Source organism: Stenella coeruleoalba (assembly GCF_951394435.1).
Source record: "Stenella coeruleoalba genome assembly, chromosome: 6".
Taxonomy (NCBI): domain Eukaryota; kingdom Metazoa; phylum Chordata; class Mammalia; order Artiodactyla; family Delphinidae; genus Stenella; species Stenella coeruleoalba.
Genome location: NC_137151.1, coordinates 112,255,802 through 112,277,701, shown reverse-complemented (window position 1 = coordinate 112,277,701; position 21,900 = coordinate 112,255,802). Strand labels below are relative to the sequence as shown.

The 21,900-nt window shown below is 38.9% G+C and overlaps 1 long non-coding RNA gene across 2 annotated transcripts in view; it reads left to right on the top strand.

Annotated features, from left to right (window-relative positions):
• The window catches only part of LOC307188275, a 78,922-nt gene that overhangs the window by 39,178 nt on the left and 17,844 nt on the right, over positions 1-21,900 (top strand). Inside the window, exon 4 of one of the 2 annotated variants that reach the window (XR_013828881.1) lies at positions 15,971-16,218. The exons of the other annotated variant lie outside the window; for it this stretch is intronic. This is a non-coding gene — a long non-coding RNA (uncharacterized lncRNA). Of the gene's footprint in view, positions 1-15,970; positions 16,219-21,900 lie in introns of those variants that run through there. 2 annotated transcript variants of the gene reach the window in all.

Sequence of the window (21,900 nt, the reverse complement as noted above, 5' to 3'; positions counted from 1 at the left end):
GTTTGAGAAGGATAGGTGTTAGCTCTTCTCTAAATGTTTCATAGAATTTGCCTGTGAAGCCATCTGGTCCTGGGCTTTTGTTTGTTGGAAGATTTTTAATCACAGTTTCAATTTCAGTGTTTGTGATTGGTGTGTTTATATTTTCTATTTCTTCCTGATTCAGTCTTGGCACGTTGTGCATTTCTAAGAATTTGTCCATTTCTTCCAGGTTGTCCATTTTAGTGGCACAGAGTTGCTTGAAGTAATCTCTCATGATCTTTTGTATTTCTGCAGTGTCAGTTGTTACTTCTCCTTCTTCATTTCTAATTCTATTGATTTGAGTCTTCTCCCTTTTTTTCTTGATGAGTCTGGCTAATGGTTTATCAATTTTGTTTATCTTCTTAAAGAACCATCTTTTAGTTTTATTGATCTTTGCTACTGTTTCCTTCATTTCTTTTTCATTTATTTCTGATCTGATTTTTATGATTTCTTTCCTTTTGCTAACTTTTGGGTTTTTTTGTTGTTCTTTCTCCAATTGCTTGAGGTGCAAGGTCAGGTTGTTTATTCGTGATGTTTCCTGTTTCTTAAGGTAGGATTGTATTGCTATAAACTTCCCTCTTAGAACTGCTTTTGCTGCATCCCAAAAGTTTAGGGTCGTCATGTCTCCATTGTCATTTGTTTCTAGGTATTTTTTATTTCCTCTTTGATTTCTTCAGTGATCACTTCGTTATTAAGTAGTGTATTGTTTAGCCTCCATGTGTTTGTATTTTTTACAGATCGTTTCCTGTAATTGATATCTAGTCTCATAGCGTTGTGGTCGGAAAAGATACTTGATACAATTTCAATTTTCTGAAATTTACCAAGGCTTGATTTGTGACCCAAGATATGATCTATCCTGGAGAATGTTCCATGAGCACTTGAGAAAAATGTGTATTCTGTTGTTTTTGGATGGAATGTCCTATAGATATCAATTAAGTCCATCTTGTTTAATGTATCATTTAAAGATTGTGTTTCCTTATTTATTTTCATTTTGGATGATCTGTCCATGGGTGAAAGTGGGGTGTTAAAGTCCCTTACTACGAATGTGTTACTGTCGATTTCCCCTTTTATGGCTGTTAGTATTTGCCTTATGTATTGAGGTGCTCCTATGTTGGGTGCATAAATATTTACAATTGTTATATCTTCTTGGATCGATCCCTTGATCATTATGTAGTGTCCTTCTTTGTCTCTTGTAATAGTGTTTGTTTTAAAGTCTATTTTGTCTGATATGAGAATTGCTACTCCAGCTTTTTTTTGGTTTCCATTTACATGAAATATCTTTTTCCATCCCCTTACTTTCAGTCTGTATGTGTCTCTAGGTCTGAAGTGGGTCTCTTGTAGACAGCAAATATATGGGTCTTATTTTTGTATCCATTCAGCCAATCTGTGTCATTTGGTGGGAGCATTTAGTCCATTTACATTCAAGGTAATTATCGATATGTATGTTCCTATTCCCATTTTCTTAATTGTTTTGGGTTCATTATTGTAGGTCTTTTCCTTCTCTTTTGTTTCTTGCCTAGAGAAGTTCCTTTAGCAGTTGTTGTAAAGCTGGTTTTGTGGTGCTGAGCTCTCTCAGCTTTTGCTTGTCTGTAAAGATTTTAATTTCTCCATCAAATCTGAATGAGGTCCTTGCTGGGTAGAGTAATCTTGGTTGCAGGTTTTTCTCCTTCATCACTTTAAATATGTCCTGCCAGTCCCTTCTGCCTTGCAGAGTTTCTGGTGAAAGATCAGCTGTTAACCTTATGGGAATTCCCTTGTGTGTTATTTGTTGTTTTTCCCTTGCTGCTTTTAATATGTTTTCTTTATATTTAATTTTTGACAGTTTAATATGTGTCTTGACATATTTCTCCTTGGATTTATCCTGTATGGCACTCTCTGTGCTTCCTCGACTTGATTAACCATTTCTTTTCCCATATTAGGGAACTTCTCAACTATAATCTCTTCAAATATTTTCTCAGTCCCTTTCTTTTTCTCTTCTGCTTCTGGAACCCCTATAATTCGAATGTTGGTGCATTTAATGTTGTCCCAGAGGTCTCTGAGACTGTCCTCAGTTCTTTTCATTCTTTTTTCTTTATTCTGCTCTGCAGTAGTTAGTTCCACTATTCTATCTTCCAGGTCACTTATCCGTTCTTCTGCCTCAGTTATTCTGCTACGGATCCCATCTAGAGTAGTTTTCATTTCATTTAATGTGTTGTTCATCGTTGCTTGTTTCATCTTTAGTTCTTCTAGGTCCTTGTTAAATGTTTCTTGCATTTTGTCTATTCTATTTCCAAGATTGTGGATCATTTTTACTATCATTATTCTGAATTCTTTTTCAGGTAGACTGCCCATTTCCTCTTCATTTGTTACGTCTGGTGGGTTTTTATCTTGCTCCTTCATCTGCTGTGTGTTTTTCTGTCTTCTCATTTTGCTTATCTTACTGTGTTTGGGGTCTCCTTTTTGCAGGCTGCAGGTTCCTAGTTCCCATTGTTTTTGGTGTCTGTTCCCAGTGGCTAAGGTTGGTTTAGTGTGTTGTGTAGGCTTCCTGGTGGAGGGGACTAATGCCTGTGTTCTGGTGGATGAGGCTGGATCTTATCTTTCTGGTGGGCAGGTCCACGTCTGGTGGTGTGTTGGGGTGTCTGTGGACTTATTATGATTTTAGGCAGCCTCTCTGCTAATGGGTGGGGTTGTGTTCCTGTCTTGCTAGTTGTTTGGCATAGGATGTCCAGCACTGTAGCTTGCTGGTCGTTGAGTGAAGCTGGGTGCTGGTGTTGAGATGGAGATCTCTGGGAGATGTTTGCTGTTTGATAATACGTGGAGCTGGGAGGTATCTTGTGGACCAGTGTCCTGAAGTTGGCTCTCCCACCTCAGAGGCACAGCACTGACTCCTGGTTGCAGCACCAAGAGCCTTTCATCCACACGGCTCAGAGGAAAAGGGAGAAAAAGTAGAAAGAAATAATTAGTAGAAGAAGAAAGAAAGAAAGAAAGAAAGAAAGAAAGGAGGGAGGAAGGAAGAACGGAAGTAGGGAAGGAAGGAAATAAAGAAAGAAAGAAGGAAGGTGAAGTAAAATAAAATAAAGTAAGATAAAATAAAATAAATTTATTAAAATAAAAAATAATTATTAAGAAAAATAAAAAAAATTAAAAAAAAAACGGACGGATAGAACCCTAGGACAAATGGTGGAAGTAAAGCTATACAGAAAAAATCTCACACAGAGGCATACAGATACACACTCACAAAAAGCGGAAAAGGGGAAAAAATCATAAATCTTGCTCTCAAAGTCCACCTCCTTAATTTGGGATGATTCGTTGTCTATTCAGGTATTCCACAGATGCAGGTACATCAAGTTGATTGTGGAGCTTTAATCCGCTGCTTCTGAGGCTGCTGGGAGAGATTTCCCTTTCTCTTCTTTGTTCTCACAGCTCCCGGGGCTCAGCTTTGGATTTGGCCCCGCCTCTGCGTGTAGGTCGGCGTCATTCAGGCCGGGAGGAGGGAGGGGCACGGAGTGCGGGGCGGGCCTGCTGCGGCAGAGGCCGGCGTGACGTTGCACGAGCCTGAGGCGCACCGTGCGTTCTCCCGGGGAAGTTGTTCCTGAATCCCGGGACCCTGGCAGTAGTGAGGTGGACAGGCTCCCCAGAAGCGGGGTGTGGAGAGTGGCCTGTGCTCGCACACAGGCTTCTTGGTGGCGGCAGCAGCAGCCTTAGCGTCTCAGGCCCGTCTCTGGGGTCCGCGCTTTTAGCCGCGGCTCGCGCCCGTCTCTGGAGCTCCTTTAAGCTGCGCTCTTAATCCTCTCCCCTCGCGCACCAGGAAACAAAGAGGGAAGAAAAAGTCTCTTGCCTCTTCAGCACCTCCAGACTTTTCCCGGACTCCCTCCCGGCTAACCGTGGTGCAGTAACCCCCTGCAGGCTGTGTTCACGCCGCCAACCCCAGTCCTCTCCCGGCGCTCCGACCGACCGAAGCCTGAGCCTGCAGGTGAGCAGAAGGTGAGCAGACAAGCCTCTTGGCCTGGTGAGTGCCGATCGGCCCTGATCCTCTGTGCGGGAATCTCTCTGCTTTGCCCTCCGCACCCCTGTTGCTGTGCTCTCCTCCGTGGCTCCGAAGCGCCCCCCTCTGCCACCCGCAGTCTCCACCCGCGAAGGGGCTTCTAGTGTGTGAAATCCTTTCCTCCTTCACGGCTCCCTCCCACTGGTGCAGGTCCCGTCCCTATCCTTTTGTCTCTGTTTATTCTTTTTTCTTTTGCCCTGTCCAGGTACGTGGGGGAGTTTCTTGCCTTTTGGGAGGTCTGAGGTCTTCTGCCAGCGTTCAGTAGGTGTTCTGTAGGAGTTGTTCCACGTGTAGATGTATTTCTGGTGTATCTGTGGGGAGGGAGGTGATCTCCACATCTTACTCTTCCGCCATCTTCCCCTCCGTCCTTGGGACGAGTTTAATAACAAATGCTACAGTTTGTGATGGGGTTAATGGGACAAAAATGGTAATAATAGTAATACCTAACATTTATTGAGGATTGGGGTAAGTTTTTTTTTTACTTGAAGTATCTAATTTAAACCTAGTAACAAACCTAGTTTTCCCACTTTACAAATGGGAAAACTGAATCTGAGAGGGCTTAGGTAACTAGCCTCAGCTCCCATAGTTAGCAAGTGCCAGAGGGAGGATTCTAACCTACTTCTGCTTGGCTCCAAAGCACCTACTATTTCCCATGGAAAGATGTGGTTGTGTTGATTTAAGGAGTTAAAGGCATTCACCTTCCCTCAGCTTTAGTCCAGATCTGAGGCCAGCTATTAGACTGAGGAAATGGTATGAACTGACAGAGAAAGACTAGACATTTTCTAGAAAATAGATTTTTTTGGCATCATGAAGATCAAGATTTTCTGATGTGACAAAAGCTAGCTGTCATGGAGAAACGTACTGCGTTCGAGTGTTTCTGTCTAAGTTGTGTGCATTACCTCACTCCTGAGACAAGGTAAAGGGAGATGAAATGTGATGATAGTTGGGAAATCAATCAGGTAATTCCAGTGTGGACCACACCCAGCAAATGAGTGCAGGAGACATGCTTCCATTGCCCTCAGGCATAGAAGGGCACCCCTGAGGCCCTTCCTATTTTAGAAGAGGGTAACCCAGCTTTCCAACTCATTCACTGAAAGTTGCTGGGGAATTGGCAAGAATAAGCAGATAATGTTTGAAGAGTTTAGTGGTCAGAAATAATACTCTCCAACATGAAGGCCAGTGAGCCAAAGCTTCTCTCTCTCCAATTGTGAGATCTGACTGTCTTCTGGCCTCCAGTAAAACTCAACAGGCTAAAGCAGGATTTAGCAATTTCAGGTAAAGAGGGATTTATCCTGGGTAAACACTTTAATTAGATTGAGAGAAAAGACCAATAGATAAGAAAGCTCCTTGAAACCCATCGTGTACTACAAATTCAAAGATTTTGATGTGGTTGGACCAGAATTATAAACAGCTTCAGATCTTGTGAATACTATGTCCCAACACACACGTGATAGCTCAGAGTCAAAAGTAATTTTAGTTTTCAAAGAAGATCATATTTTTAAGAACCATTAGAACACACTGTGTTCTCAAAATTTCTTATCCTTTCATTTTGCCAAAGTTCCCTGGGCATCCCCTTGCACTCTACCTTAAGATGGGTACTGTTTGAGATGATTGTGTTCCCTGAGGAGAGGATGAAGCTGTTCCTTTTGTTGTGTCTCCCAACATCCTGAATGGTGACTATTCTCTCGGTTTCTGGATTCCCTTAACAGAGGTGTGTTCCACAGGAAGTGATCTGTGTAATGCGCGTCTTAACTCTGTCTGGAAATATAAGAAAACGTGTCTGTCTATCATCTATCTATTTCTCTATCTATCAGTCATCTATCATCACCTGTCATCTATCTATCCATCTCTCTCTCTTTATCTCTCTGTGTGTATGTATTTGTATAGATTGATATAAATTAAGATGGCTAGCTACTGTTGGACACGGTTCTCTTCAAGTGCTATCTCATTCAATAGATAAGGAAAATGAATCTCTGTCAAACTTCACCAAGTGAGATCCAGTGTTGGGACCTAAACATTCTTCAGCCTTGAGTTGCATCACTTGATGAAAACACACACACACACACACACACACACACACGCACACTGCTTCCCCACATCAAGTTAAAATTACAGCGCAATATCACTACTTACCCACTAGAATGGCTCTAGTGAAAAAGACTAAGAATGTCATGTGTGAGTGAGGATAGGATCACCTGGAACTCTCATGTACTGCTGGTGACAGTGTAATCACTTTGGAAAACTGTTAGCAGAATTTATTCATTATAAATGTATGTTCTCTGTGACCCAGCAATTCCACTTCTAGGTATAAACCCAACAGCAATATGTTCATATGTTTCTCAAAAGGTCTGTACAAAAATGTTCATAGCAGTACTATTCAAACTGAAAGTAGCTCCAAACTGTAAAAAAACCCGAAATGTCCATCTCCAGTGTAATAAATAAAAAGTTGTGGTATAATCATACAGTGGAATAACTTATAGCCTGAGAATTAATGAACTACAACTATATCAACAACATGGATGAATCTTACAATGTCCAGTAAGAGAGTCAAGCACAAAGGAGTACATAGGGTATATGCAGTTCAGAGACCGGTATAATTAATTGGTAGTGTTAAGAGTCAGGCTAGGATTTATCGTTGGTGGGGGCCTGTAGTGATTGGGAGAGAGTACGAGGAAGTTTCTGGGTACTGATAATGGTCTGTTTGTTGATCTGGCTGCTGGTTATATAGGTATATCCACTTCATGAATAGTTATTGACTTGAGGGTAGAATATGTGTCTTTTTCTGTATGTGTATTTCAATAAATTACATTAAAATTATTGGTACCTCTGAAATTAGGTCAGGACGGTAGGTAATAGGTATAATTTCAAGAAAATGTATATTATTTAGACATGTATAGTGTGGCATGATCTTTTGTCACAAATTAAGTTCACATCTTTGTATGTTATAGCCAGACTACAAGAGAGGACAAATGGGAGAGTGAGAGATCCTCCCGAATACATCAGTTAAGGTTGAGTTGGCATTATACCCATGTATTAGAAGTAAGCTCATTTGATCTTTTCTTGCTTTTCCCATTTCCTTTTCCTCTCGTCTCTGTTTTCATACCACATAACCTATTGCTAATGTAATAGGGAAACTATTTTGTGAAATATATTCCTGTTCTTCTCTTCTTTGCATTTCCTGTTCCTTCTCTTCCCTAATTCTTTCAGACGTGCCCATTTATTTGCCTTGGGGAGGTTTAGGATTGCTACAAAGGAATACAAAGCAAAGACAAAACTTAGATTTTTCAGCAGGCCAATAATCTTGAAATCCAAGCTTATCCCAGACAGAAAGGATTTTCTAGATTCTTTTAGCTTCTGTTAACATATCAAGATCAAGCCCGGAAGACTCAGATCATAGACCCAGGACTCAGCTTCTTCTATAGTTCAGGATGGACACTCCTTTTTCTGCCCTCTATCTTTGATGTTTGGACTTGAGGTATGCTGTTCTGGGGTAGAAGGACAGGAAGGCTTAGAGGAAGGGGATGGTCTGAAGCCTACCTCTTCTGGCCCTTGAAAATTATATGAAGAAGGAAGCCAGAAGTAGAACAAGTAGGTCAGATTCCAAAAGTCTCAGCCAATCACAATCTCTCCCTTCATGACTCCCACTCTGAACTTAACCTCCATGACAACTAACTTCTTCCCTTGAAATTAGTTTTCAGGTGAAACGAATTTAACTGCCTAAGGAGGGAATGATAGCTTCTTGAAACAAAAGGTCTTATTGGAAAATGGAGTTTTAATAAGGATATCTCTGCCTCTCTTCCCTAGACTGGAAGGTTGGGAGAGACCTCCAAGATCATCAAGCCCGTTTCCTTTATTGTCCAGATGAAACTGGAGTGTATAAATGGTTTATCCTAGGTCTTACTTATAGGTAGAAGCAAATCTAAGCCTAGAACCAGGACTACAGGCTTCTAGAATCGTGTATACAAGCCTACCAGGCTGTGTCTGCATTCTCATTTGACTTTTCTGTGTTCTGCAGACCAAGACTTGAGGCCATGGACTTGGTTATGATTTCTCTTGGCATTATATCCTAGTATGTGAACTGTGCATGTGAAATAAACTAGCCACTAGGATCTGTTGACAACATGTACCCAAAATAGACTTGTGCAATGAAATTAATGCTGTGCAAAAATCCTCAGCCCTTTTAAGAATGTTTCTCTATAAACTCTTTGGAAAACCATACTCTTAAAAAAATCCAATTCAGTCATCACGGTTCCAATTTGGAGAATTCTTTATCTATTAGTGTTTTTACAGGGCATAAATTAAGATGCATAAAACAATGGTTTTTATTTTCCCACACCATTGAGTGGGAAATTAACAGAGTCTAGGGCTGAAAATAATGATGTAACATGATATAAACCTACTTTTTCAAGAAAATGAATATAGCAACTGCATAAGGTTCTATATCTGGAAAGTCATTAAATTCATCCATACACCAGCGAGTCTTCATCCACTCATGTGCACAATGAAAGAGCATTCTTCCTAAAAAAAATAAGTTAGGAGGGGATTGTGGGTTGAGGGAAATGGTATGGCAAAGAAACCAATGAATGAAAAGATGAGTAACCAGCTAGGACAAAGGAAATACTAATTCACATTCATAGAAGGAGCTCTGGAATTCTCAGGAAATGAAGCTTCTCTTGTCTGTCTACCTTTAGCTCCTACAGTCAAAGGCTGGGATTTCAAAATGGTTCATGCTAGAGAGTAATCACATCTACTGAGAGGTCGTCCTTATGGTTCTGTGCCTTTGTACAGGCCCGACGAAGTTATGCCTATGATGGCTGGCAAAGTCATTCACCACACTTCTGCGCTGTCATGCTCTAAGTCGGTTTAGCAGCCTTCCTACCTGACCATAACAGTAGCTGCTGGAACCTCTGAGGCTTAGTGAGTGACAGTGATAAATGGGGTCTTTGTGGCCTGTGAAGAGTTGATCACAATGGAAATGAGTCTTACAAAGGGACCATCAGAAAGACAACTCAAGTAAAACTACAGTGGTTTCCCTCTAGGCAATGAGCAGGAAGGACAAAGTATGGTGGGAGTTTCTAGACACCTTTCCCCATCTCTGGGCTCATGGAAAGACTAACTTACCTAGAAAAGCCAAGGAAAGCCTTCTTTTACTCAAAGCTTGCCAAATGCAAAAGGAAACCACAGTGGCGTGAGTGGAAGGAGTCCCATAACCCTCTTAACTGTTTCTTGCTTGTCCTTCCAGAAAAGGTTTATGCAAACGCTAGTGAATATATCCAGCTATATCTATGCATATACCTATATTTCTCTCTATACTTGTTCTTTTCTTTGTTTGTACAAATGAGATTACAGACTATATATTTCTCGTACTTTGATCTTAGGAGATTCTTTTAAAATAACGTATGTAAATCTAATTCTCTTTTAACAACTGCTCAGTACACTATTGTATGGAGGTATCATAATTTCTTGGTGCAAATTAATTTTTTAAAAGTTTTTTGTTATAGATACATATGTTTATTCAGGAGACTATATTCATTGGATTTGTTGGGTCAAATGCATGTATATTTAAAATTTTGATAGATACTACCAAACTGTTCTCCAAAAATGTTGCACTATTTTATATGTTCATCAACAATGAGAAAACCTGTTTCCACAAAACTATCAGGCATGTCAGATTTTCATTAAAGTTCTAAATATTAAAAACTTTCATTTTATAATTGAGAAAGTAAAAGCATCCCATTGTTTTGACTTGCATATATTTAATTATGTGTGAAATCAAGCATCTTTTACATATTTATTAGCTATTTGTATTTCATTTTCTTTGAACTACCCATTGATAGTATTTGCTCATTTTTCTATCAGGCTTTTACTCTTTTTACTGATTTGTTAAAGCCCTATGTACACGATGGCAAATCTTGCCTTTTTCTGTTTTTCATTTTTTGTGTGTGTGCTATTTACTTACATACACTCATAAACATAGGTATATATATTCCTTTAGATGTTTCATACTTTTTCTTTATGTCTTCTAGATTTTGTGGACTGCTAGAAAGTTTTTAGGATTAGGGAATTTAAAAACTGGATTTAAGTATATTTCAATTGTTATTTTTGGTCTCTTTCAGTTTTTCTAAAATGAAGTTCCATGGGCTTCTCCAAACAATGCCAATTTTATTTTACCTTCACGTGATAAAGTTCTAGAGGTGAACCACTGTGGAGGTGCAGAATGAAAATACACATCTCTTTTGGGAATGCTGATTAAATTCATTAAGGAAGGGATGCTTCCCCTCTTCTACAGAGAGGACTCCTCTGTTCTGGGGGAAAGGACTTGGGCTTAAAAATTGTCACACTTAACCCTACAAAGAAGGGGTCAGCAAAGGTGCCATCTAAACTTGAGCGAATTTTCAGTGTTCTCTCAAGGAAGGATGACTTGCTCACAGACAGGCAAAATGGGGACAGCACCACTCAGGGTGAAGAAGGGCTCTGTCATACGTCAAGTTTACATTCCAGGAAAATATAGCTTATAGTGAGGAGATTTAGAGAGTTGGTTATTTTCCCATAAGAACTAATATAAAAAGTTTAAATGTGTTCTGACAACCACCATGCAACAAACACACATACCCATCCATACTACTCAGACTCATTAAATAACATAACATTTATATAAATAACAAGCATTTTGAAATTTTATAATCTTTCTGACCTTAACAGAATTGTTTCTGGGCTTGATGAAAGAATTAGTGGGACATCTAAGATATTGGATGAAAGGCAAGGGCTATGTAAGCTATTATAGAGACCAGTGGTCATGGAAGGATGATCCACCCCCATCCCCGTCAATTCCACACCTACATCCGGATACTGATGAGGAGATGGTCTAAGGTAGTTGTAGCCTAAAAGTCCTTGCTCTGTCTCCTCTTCACCCTTATCTGAGAGCTTAAGCAGTGTTTCTACAATAAATCTTATTGTTTGTAAAGTTTGGAGATTAATCCTTTGTCAGTTGCTTCATTTGCAAATATTTTCTCCCATTCTGAGGGTTGTCTTTTTGTCTTGTTTATGGTTTCATTTGCTGTACAAAAGGTTTTGAGTTTCATTAGGTCCCATTTGTTTATTTTGTTTTTATTTCCATTTCTCTAGGAGGTGGGTCAAAAGGATCTTGCTGTGATGTATGTCATAGAGTGTTCTGCCTATGGTTTCCTCTAAGAGTTTTATAGTGTCTGGCCTTACATTTAGGTCTTTAATCCATTTTGAGTTTATTTTTGTGTATGGTGTTAGGGAGTGTTCTAATTTCATTCTTTTACATGTAGCTGTCCAGTTTTCCCAGCACCACTTATTGAAGAGGCTCTCTTTTCTCCATTGTATATTCTTGACTCCTTTATCAAAAATAAGGTGACCATATGGGCGTGGGTTTATCTCTGGGCTTTCTATCCTCTTCCATTGATCTATATTTCTGTTTTCGTGCCAGTACCATACTGTCTTGATTACTGTAGCTTTGTAGTATAGTCTGAAGTCAGGGAGCCTGATTCCTCCAGCTCCATTTTTCTTTCTCAAGATTGCTTTGGCTATTCGGGGTCTTTTGTGTTTCCATACAAATGCAGCTCAATATCAAAAAAACAAAAACCCAATGCAAAAATGCGGAGAAGACTTAAATAGACATTTCTCCAAAGAAGATATACAGATTGCCAAAAAACACATGAAAGGATGATCAGCATCACTAATCATTAGAGAAATACAAATCAAAACTACAATGAGGTATCACCTCACACCAGTCAGAATGGCCATCATCAAAAAATCTACAAATGATACCGGCTTCCCTGGTGGCGCAGTGGTTGAGAGTCTGCCTGCCGATGCAGGGGACACGGGTTCGTGCCCCGGTCTGGGAAGATCCCACATGCTGCGGAGCGGCTCGGCCCATGAGCCATGGCTGCTGAGCCTGCGCGTCTGGAGCCTGTGCTCCGCAACGGGAGAGGCCACAACAGTGAGAGGCCCGCGTACCGCAAAAAAAAAAAAATCTACAAACGAAAAATGCTGGGGAGGGTGTGGAGGAAAGGGAACCCTCTTGCACTGTTGGTGGGAATGTAAATTGATACAGCCACTATGGAGAACAGTACGTAATTTAAATTCCCTAATCCTAAAAACTTGCTTTAATTTTTTATTTCTAACTTTTTTTTAATTTTTAAAAATTAAAAAAATATGCAATTTTAAAAGGTTACTTTCCATTTACAGTTACTACAAAATATTGGCTACATTTCCCATGTTGTACAATATATCCTTGAGTCTATCTTACACCCAGTAGTTTGCACCTCCCTCCTCCACCCCTATATTGCCCCTCCCACCTCCCCACTCGAAACCACTAGTTTGTTCTCTGTACCTGTGAGTCTGCTTCTTTTTTTGTTACATTCGTTTGTTGTAGTTTTTAGATTCCACTTATAAGTGCTTTCATACAGTATTTGTCTTTCTCTGTCTGACTTATTTCACTTAGTATAATGCCCTCCAAGGTATCTATGCTGATGCAGATGTCAAAATTTCATTCTCTTTTGTGTGTTCTTTTTGTTTTTTAACATCTTTATTGGAGTATAATTGCTTTACAATGCTGTGTTAGTTTCTGCTTTATAACAAAGTGAATCAGCTATACATATACATATATCCCCATGTCCCCTCCCTCTTGCGTCTCCCTCCCACCCTCCTTATCCCACCCCTCTAGGTGGTCACAAAGCACTGAGCTGATCTCCCTGTGCTATGCGGCTGCTTCCCACTAGCTATCTATTTTACATTTGGTAGTGTATATATATCCATGCCACTCTCTCACTTCATCTCAGCTTACCCTTACCCTCCCTGTGTCCTCAAGTCCATTCTCTGCATCTTTATTCCTGTCCTGCCCCTAGGTTCTTCAGGACCATTTTTTTTTTTTTTTTAGATTCCATATATATGTGTTAGCATATGGTATTTGTTTTTCTCTTTCTGACTTACTTCACTCTGTATGACAGACTCTAGGTACATCCACCTCACTACAAATAACTCAATTTCATTTCTTTTTATGGCTGAGTAATATTCCATTGTATATATGTGCCACATCTTCTTTATCAGTTCATCTGTCGATGGACACTTAGGTTGCTTCCATGTCCCGGCTCTTGTAAATAGAGCTGCAATGAACATTGTGGTACATGACTCTTTTTGAATTATGGTTTTCTCAGGGTATATGCCCAGTAGTGGGATTGCTGGGTCGTATGGTAGTTCATTTTTAGTTTTTTAAGGAACCTCCATACTGTTTCCATAGTGGCTGTATCAATTTCATTCTTTTTTGTGGCCAAATAGTGTTCCATTCATCTTCTTTATCCATTCATCTGTTGATAGACACTTAGGTTGCTTCCATATCTTGGTGAGTTTAAATAATGCTGCTATGAACATTGAGGTGCATGTATCTTCTTGAAGTAGTATTTTTGTTTTGGGGGGATATATACCCAGGATTGGAATTGCTGGATGATATGGTAGTTCTATTTTTAGTTTTTCTAGGTTTTTGAGAACACTCCATACTGTTTTCCAGAATGGCCCACCAATTTACATTCCCACCAAGAGTGTACACGGGTTCCCTTTTCTCAACATCCTTGCCAGCATTTGTTATATGTGTTCTTTTTGATGATAGCCCTTCTGATAGGTATGAGGTGATATCTCATTGTGGTTTTAATTTGTATTTCCCTGATGATCAGCGATGCTTAACATCTTTTCATTTGCCTGTTGGCCATCTTCATTTCCTCTTTGGAAAAATGTCTGTTCAGTTCTTCTGCCCATTTTTAATTGTTTGGTTTTTTTTTTGATGTTGAATTGCACGAGCTGTTTATATATGTTGGATATTAACCCCTTATCAGTCATACCATTTGCAAATATTCTCTCCCATTTAGTAGCTTGTCTTTTCATTTTGTCAGTGGTTTCCTTTGCTGTTCAAAAGCCTGTAAGACTAGGTCCCATTTCTTTATTTTTTGATTTTCTTGTGTTTTGAATTTAATTTTACTTTTTTATACAGCAAGTTCTTATTATCTATTTTATATATATGAGTGTATATATGTCAATCACAATCTCCCAATTCTTCCCACCCCCACCCCCCACCCCTGCTTTCCCTCCTTGGTATCCATACGTTTGTTCTCTACATGTGTCTATATGTCTGCCTTGCAAACGTGTTCATCTGTACCATTTTTCTAGATACCACATATATGCATTAATATAGGATATTTGTTTTTCTCTTTCTGACTTACTTCACTCTGTATGATAGTCTCTAGATCCATCCACATCTCTACAAAAGACCCAATTTCATTCCTTTATACAGCTGAGTAATATTCCGTTTTATATATGTACCACATCTTCTTTATCCATTTGTCTGTTGATGGGCCTTTAAGTTTCTTCCATGACCTGGCTATTGTAAATAGTGCTGCAATGAACATTGGGGTACATGACTCTTTTTGAATTATGGTTTTCTCAGGGTATATGCCCAGTAGTGTGATTGCTGGGTCATATGGTAGTTCTATTTTTAGTTTTTTAAGGAACCTCCATACTCTTCTCCATAGTGGCTGTATCAATTTACATTCCCACCAACAGTACAAGAGGGTTCCCTTTTCTCCATACCCTCTCCAGCATTTATTGTTTGTAGATTTTCTGATGATGCCCATTCTAACTGGTGTGAGGTGATACCTCATTGTAGTTTTGATTTGCATTTCTCTAATAATTAGTGATGTTGAGCAGCTTTTCATGTGCTTCATTGCCATCTGTATGTCTTCTTTGGAGAAATGTCTATTTAGATCTTCTGCCCATTTTTGGACTGGGTTTTATTTTTAATATGGAGCTGCATAAGCTGTTTATATATTTTGGAGATTAATCCTTTGTCAGTTGCTTCATTTGCAAATATTTTCTCCCATTCTGAGGGTTGTCTTTTCATCTTGTTTATAGTTTCCTTTGCTGTGCAAAGGCTTTTAAGTTTCAATAGGTCCCATCTGTTTATTTTTGTTTTTATTTCCATGTCTCTAGGAGGTGGGTCAAAAAGGATCTTGCTGTGATTTATGTTGTAGCGTGTTCTGCCCATGTTTTTCTCTAAGAGTTTTATAGTGTCTGGCCTTACATTTAGGTCTTTAATCCATTTTGAGTTTATTTTTGTGTATGGAGTTAGGGAGAGTTCTAATTTCATTCTTTTACATGTAGCTGTCCAGTTTTCCCAGCACCACTTATTGAAGAGGCTCTCTTTTCTCCATTGTATGTTCTTGCCTCCTTTATCAAAAATAAGGTGACCATATGGGCGTGGGTTTATCTCTGGGCTTCCTATCCTGTTCCATTGATCTATATTTCTGTTTTTGTGCCAGTACCATATTGTCTTGATTATTGTAGCTTTGTTGTGTAGTCTGAAGTCAGGAGTCTGATTCCTCCAGCTCCGTTTTTTTTTCCCTCAAGATTGCTTTGGCTATTCGGGGTCTTTTGTTTTTCCATACAAATTGTGAAATATTTTGTTCTAGTTCTGTGAAAAATGCCATTGGTAGTTTGATAGGGATTGCATTGAACCTGTAGATTGCTTTGGGGAGTATAGTCTTTTTCACAATATTAATTCCTCCAATCCAAGAACATGGTATATCTCTCCTTTTGTGTCATCTTTGATTTCTTTCATCAGTGTCTTTGAATTTTCTGAGTACAGTTTTTTTTACCTGCTTAGGTAGGTTTATTCCAAGGTATTTTAATCTTCTTGTTGCAATGGTGAATGGGATTGTTTCCTTACTTTCTCTTTCTGATGTTTCATTGTTAGTGTATAGGAATGCAAGAAGTTTCTGTGCATTAATTTTGTATCCTACAACTTTACCAAATTCATTGATTAGTTCTAGTAGTTTTCTGGTGGCATCTTTAGGATTTCTATGTATAGTATCATGTCATTGGCAAACAGTGACAGTTTTACTTCTCCTTTTCCAGGTTGGATTCCTTTTATTTCTTTTCCTTCTCTGATTGCCGAGACTAGGACTTCCAGAACTATGCTGAATAATAGTGGTGAGTGTGGACCTCCTTGTCTTGTTCCTGATCTTAGAGGAAATGTTTTCAGTTTTTCACCATTGAGAATGATGTTTGCTGTGGGTTTGTCATTTATGGCCTTTATTATGTTGAGGTGGGTTCCCTCTTTGCCCACTTTCTGGAGAGTTTTTATCATAAATGGGTGTTGAATTTTGTCAGAAGCTTTTTCTGCATCTGTTTGCTAGTATATTGTTGAGAATTTTTACATCTATATTCATCAGTGATATTGGTATGTAATTTTCTTTTTTTGTAGTATCTTTGTCTGGTTTTGGTATCAGGGTGATGGTGGCCTTGTAGAATGAGTTTGGGAGTGTTCCTTCCTCTGCATTTTTTTGGAAGCGTTTGAGAAGGATGGGTGTTGGCTCTTCTCTAAATATTTGATAGAATTCACCCATGAAGCCATCTGGTCCTGGACTTTTGTTTGTTGCAAGATTTTTAATCACAGTTTCAATGTCATTTTTGTCATTTGTCTGTTCATATTTTCTGCTTCTTCCTGGTTCAGTCTTGGAAGGTTATACCTTTCTAAGAATTTGTCCATTTCTTCCAGGTTGTCCATTTTATTGGTGTAGAGTTGCTTGTAGTAGTCTCTTTTGATGCTTTGTATTTCTGCGCTGTCCATTGTAACTTCTTCTTTTTCATTTGTCATTTTATTGATTTGAGTCCTCTCCCCCTTTTTCTTGATGAGTCTGGCTAAAGGTTTATCAATTTTGTTTATCTTCTCAAAGAACCAGCTTTTAGTTTTGTTGATCTTTATTATTTTCTTTTTTTCTATTTCGTTTATTTCTGCTCTGATCTTTATTATTTCTTTCCTTCTACTAACTTTGGGTTTTGTTTGTTTTTCTTTCTCTAGTTTCTTTGGGTGTAACTTTAGATTGTTAATTTTGAGATTTTTTTCTTGTTTCTTGAGGTAGGATGGTGTTGCTATAAACTTCCCTCTTAGAACTGTTTTTGCTGCATCACATAGGTTTTTAAAATTTATTATTTATTTATTTTTGACTCTGTTAGGTCTTCGTTGCTGCAGGTGGGCTTTCTCTAGTTGTGGCAGGTGGGGGCTACTCTTTGTTGTGGTGCATGGGCTTCTCATTGCGTTGGCTTCTCTTGTTGCTTCGCAGCATGTGGGATCTTCCCGGACCAGGGCTTGAACCCATGTCCTCTGCATTGACAGGTGGATTCTTAATCACTGCGCCACCACAGAAGCCCCATCCCATACGTTTTGGATGGTCATATTTTCGTTGTCATTTGTCTCTAGGTATTTTTTGATTTCCTCTTTGACTTCTTCAGTGATCTCTTGGTTATTTAGTAACGTATAGTTTAGCCTCCATGTGTTTGTGTTTTTTACGTTTTTTCCCCCTGTAATTGATTTCTAATCTCATAGTGTTGTGGTCGGAAAAGACGCTTGATATGATTTCAGTTTTCTTAAATTTACCAAGGCTTGATTTGTGACCCAAGATAGGATCTATCCTGGAGAATGTTACATGTGCCCTTGCGAAGAAAGTGTAATCTGCTGTTTTTGGATGGAATGTCCTATAAATATGAATTGAATCTATCTGGTCCATTGTGTCATTTAAAGCTTGTGTTTCCTTATTAATTTTCAGTCTGGATGATCTGTTCATTGGTGTAAGTGAGATGTTAAAGCTGCCCACTATTATTGTGTTACTGTCGATTTCCTCTTTTATAGCTCTTAGCATTTGCCGTAGGTATTGAGGTGCTTGTATGTTGGGTGTATATATATTTAAAATTGTTATATCTTCTTCTTGGATTGATCCCTTGATCATTATGTAGTGTCCTTCCTTGTCTCTTGTAACATTCTTTATTTTAAACTCTATTTTATCTAAGTATTGCTACTCCAGCTTTCTTTTGATTTCCATTTGCATGGAATATCTTTTTGCATCCTGTCACTTTCAGTCTGTATGTATCCCTAGGTCTGAAGTGGGTCTCTTATAGACAGTATATAGATGGGTCTTGTTTTTGTATCCATTCAGCAAGCCTGTGTCTTTTGGTTAGAGCATTTAATCCATTCATGTTTAAGGTAATTATCGATATGTATGTACCTATTACCATTTTCTTAATTGTTATGGGCCTTGTTTTTTATCCATTCAGCAAGCCTGTGTCTTTTGGTTAGAGCATTTAATCCATTCATGTTTAAGGTAATTATCGATATGTATGTACCTATTACCATTTTCTTAATTGTTATGGGTTTGTTTTTGTAGGTCCTTTTCTTCTCTTGTGTTTCCCACTTAGAGAAGTTCCTTTAGCATTTGTTGTAGAGCTGATTTGGTGGTGCTGAATTCTCTTAGCTTTTGCTTGTCTATAAAGCTTTTGATTTCTCCATTGAATCTAAATGAGATCCTTGCTGGGTAGAGTAATCTTGGTTGCAGTTTCTTCTTTTTCATCACTTTAAATATATTGTGCCACTTCCTTTTGGCTTTTTGAGTTTCTGCTGAGAAATCAGCTGTTAACCTTATGGGAGTTCCCTTGTATGTTATTTGTCATTTTTCCCTTGTTGCTTTTAATAAGTTTTCTTTGTCTTTAATTTTTGTCAGTTTGATAACTATGTGTCTTGACATGTTTCTCCTTGGGTTTATCCTGCCTGTGACTCTCTGAGCTTCCTGGACTTGAGTAGCTATTTGCTTTCCCATGTTAGGGAAGTTTTCAAATATAATCTCTTCAAATATTTTCTTAGGTCCTTTTTCTCTCTCTTCTCCTTCTGGGACCCCTATAATGTGAATGTTGTCCCAGAGTTCTCTTAGGCTGTCTTCATATCTTTTCATTCCTTTTTCTTTATTTTGTTCTGTGGCAGTGAATTCCACCATTCTGTCTTCCAGGTCATTTATCCGTTCTTCTGCCTCAGTTATTCTGCTATTGATTCCTTCTAGTGTATGTTTCATTTCAGTTATTGTATTGTTCATCTCTGTTTGTTTGTTCTTTAATTCTTCTAGGTTTTTGTTAAACATTTCTTGCATTTTCTCCATCTTTGCCTCCATTCTTTATCCGAGGTCCTGGATCATCTTCACTATCATTATTCTGAACTCTTTTTCTGGAAGGTTGCCTATCTCCACTTCATTTAGTTGTTTTTCTTGGGTTTTATCTTGTTCCTTCATCTGGCACAGAGTCCTCTACCTTTTCATTTTGTCTGTCTTTCTGTGAATGTGGTTTTCATTCCACAGGCTGCCGGATTATAGTTCTTCTTGCTTCTGCTGTCTGCCCTCTGGTGGATGAGGCTATCTAAGAGGCTTGTGCAAGTTTCCTGATGGCAGGGAGTGGTGGTGGGTAGAGCTGGCTGTTGCTCTGGTGGACAGAGCTCAGTAAAACTTTAATCAGCTTGTATGCTGATGGGTGGGGCTGAGTTACTTCCCTTTTGGTTGTTTGGCCTGAGGTGACCCAGCACTGGAGGCTACATGCTCTTTGGTGGGGCTAATGGCAGACTCTGGGAGGGCTCATGCCAAGGAGTACTTCCCAGAGCTTCTGCTGCCAGTGTCCTTGTCCTTGTCCTTGTCCTGTGGCTGGTGAGCCACAGCCAGCCCCCACAGAGACCCTCCAACACTAGCAGGTAGGTCTGGTTCAGTCTCCTATGGGGTCAGTGCTCCTCCCCTGGGTCCTGATGCGCACACTAATTTGTTTGTGCCTTCCAAGATTGGAGTCTCGTTTCCCCCAGTCCTGTAGAAGTTCTGCAATCAAATCCTGCTAGCCTTTAAAGTCTGATTCTCTGGGAATTCCTCCTCCCATTGCCAGACCCCCAGGTTGGGAAGCCTGACGTGGGGCTCAGAGCTTTCACTCCAGTGGGTGGACCTCTGTGATATAATTGTTCTCCAGTTTTTTAGTCACCCACCCAGTGGTAATGAGATTTGATTTTATTGTGATTGTGCCCCTCCTACTGTCTCATTGTGGCTTCTCCTTTGTCTTTGCACGTGGAGTGTGTTTTTCGGTGAGTTCCAGTGTCTTCCTGTCGGTGATTGTTCAGCAGTTAGTTGTGATTCTGTTGCTCTAGCAAAAAGGTCATTCTACTCCGTCATCTTGAACAAAACTCCCCATTTGTTTATTTTTGCTTTTATTTTCTTTACTTTAGGAGACAGATCCAAAAAATGTTGCTGCAATTTATGTCAAAGAGTGTTCTACCTATGTTTTCCTCTAGGAGTTTTATAGTATCCGGTTTTACATTTAGGTCTTCAATCCATTTTGAGTTTATTTTTGTATATGGTGTTAAAAAATATTCTAATTTCATTCTTTTACATGTAGCTGTCCAGTTTTCTGTGCACCACTTATTGAAGAGACTGTCTTTTCTCCATTGTATATTCTTGCCTCCTTCATCATAGATTAATTGACCATAAGTGTGTGGGTTTATTTCTGGGCTCTCTATCCTATTCCATTGATCTATGTGTCTGTTTTTGTGCCAGTACCATAATGTCTTGATTGCTGTAGCTTTGTAGTATAATCTGAAGTTAGGGAGTGTGATTCTTCCAGCTCTGTTCTTCTTTCTCAAGATTGCTTTGGCTATTCGATGTCTTTTGTGTTTCCATACAAATTTTAAATTTAAAGATAAGAAAGACTATTAAAAGCAGCAAAGGAAAAGCAACAAATCACATACAAAGGAACTCCTATAAAGCTATCAGCTGATTTTTCAGCAGAAACTCTGCAGGCCAGAAGGGAGTATCACAATATATTTAAAATAATGAAAGGGAAAAACCTGCAATCAAGAATACTCTACCCAGCAAGGCTCTCATTCAGATTCGATGGAGAAATCAAAAGCTTTACAGACAAGCAAAAGCTAAAAGAGTGCAGCACCACCAAACCAGCTCTACAACAAATGTTAAAGGAACTCCTCTAGGTGAAAAAGAAATGCCATTACTAGAAACAAGAAAATTATGAAATGAAAAAGCTCACCAGTAAAGGCAAACACATATTAAAGGCAGGAAATCATCCACAAACAAAGCCAGTAGAGAAGTTAAAAGACAAAAGTAGTAAAATCATCAAATTCATATTGATCAGTTAGTTAAGGGATAGACAAAACAATTAGATGTAAAATATAATATCCAAAACAGCAATTGCGAGGAGGTGAGAGTACAAAGGCAGTGTTTTTAAAATGCATTTGAAATTAAGAGATCAACAACTTAAAACAACTATATGTATATATATATATATATATAGATTGCTGTACACAAACCTCATGGTAATCAGAAACCAAAAATCTGTAATAGATATACAAGCAAAAAAGGAAAAGGAATCCAAACATAACAATAAAGATAGTCATCATATCACAAGAGAAGAGAACAAAAGAAGAAAAAAGAGGAACAAAAGACCTATAAAAACAAATCCAAAACAATTATCACAATGGCAATAAGAACATACAGATCGATAATTATCAGTTCCTTAAATGTAAACGGATTAAATGCTGCAACCAAAACACAGAGTGGCTGAATGGATAAAAAACCAAGGCCCATATATATGCTGTCTACAAGAGACTCAGTTCAGATCTAGAGACACATACAGACTGAAAGTGAGGAGATGGAAAAAGGTATTCCATTATAACTCCCAGGGCCCCTCTAGCTCTCCCTCAGCCCTCTGCAGAGTATTCCTTTACTTTTGTCATTTGAAAATGCCAGATCCATTTTAATTTGATAGAAGGCAAGCACTTCCACTAAGCACAGTTAGGCAGCTTTATTCACAGCTGAATCATGCGTCCATTGATTCATGGTAATGAAAAGATGGAATCCCGTCTTCCAACAGTGGCTTAAAAAGATCCTCCAGAGTTAGCCATGTGTAGGAATCTTTCATAAATTAAGCAAGGCAAATACAAGTTAGCTGCAATGAGGATCACACACTCAATTATTCTATTG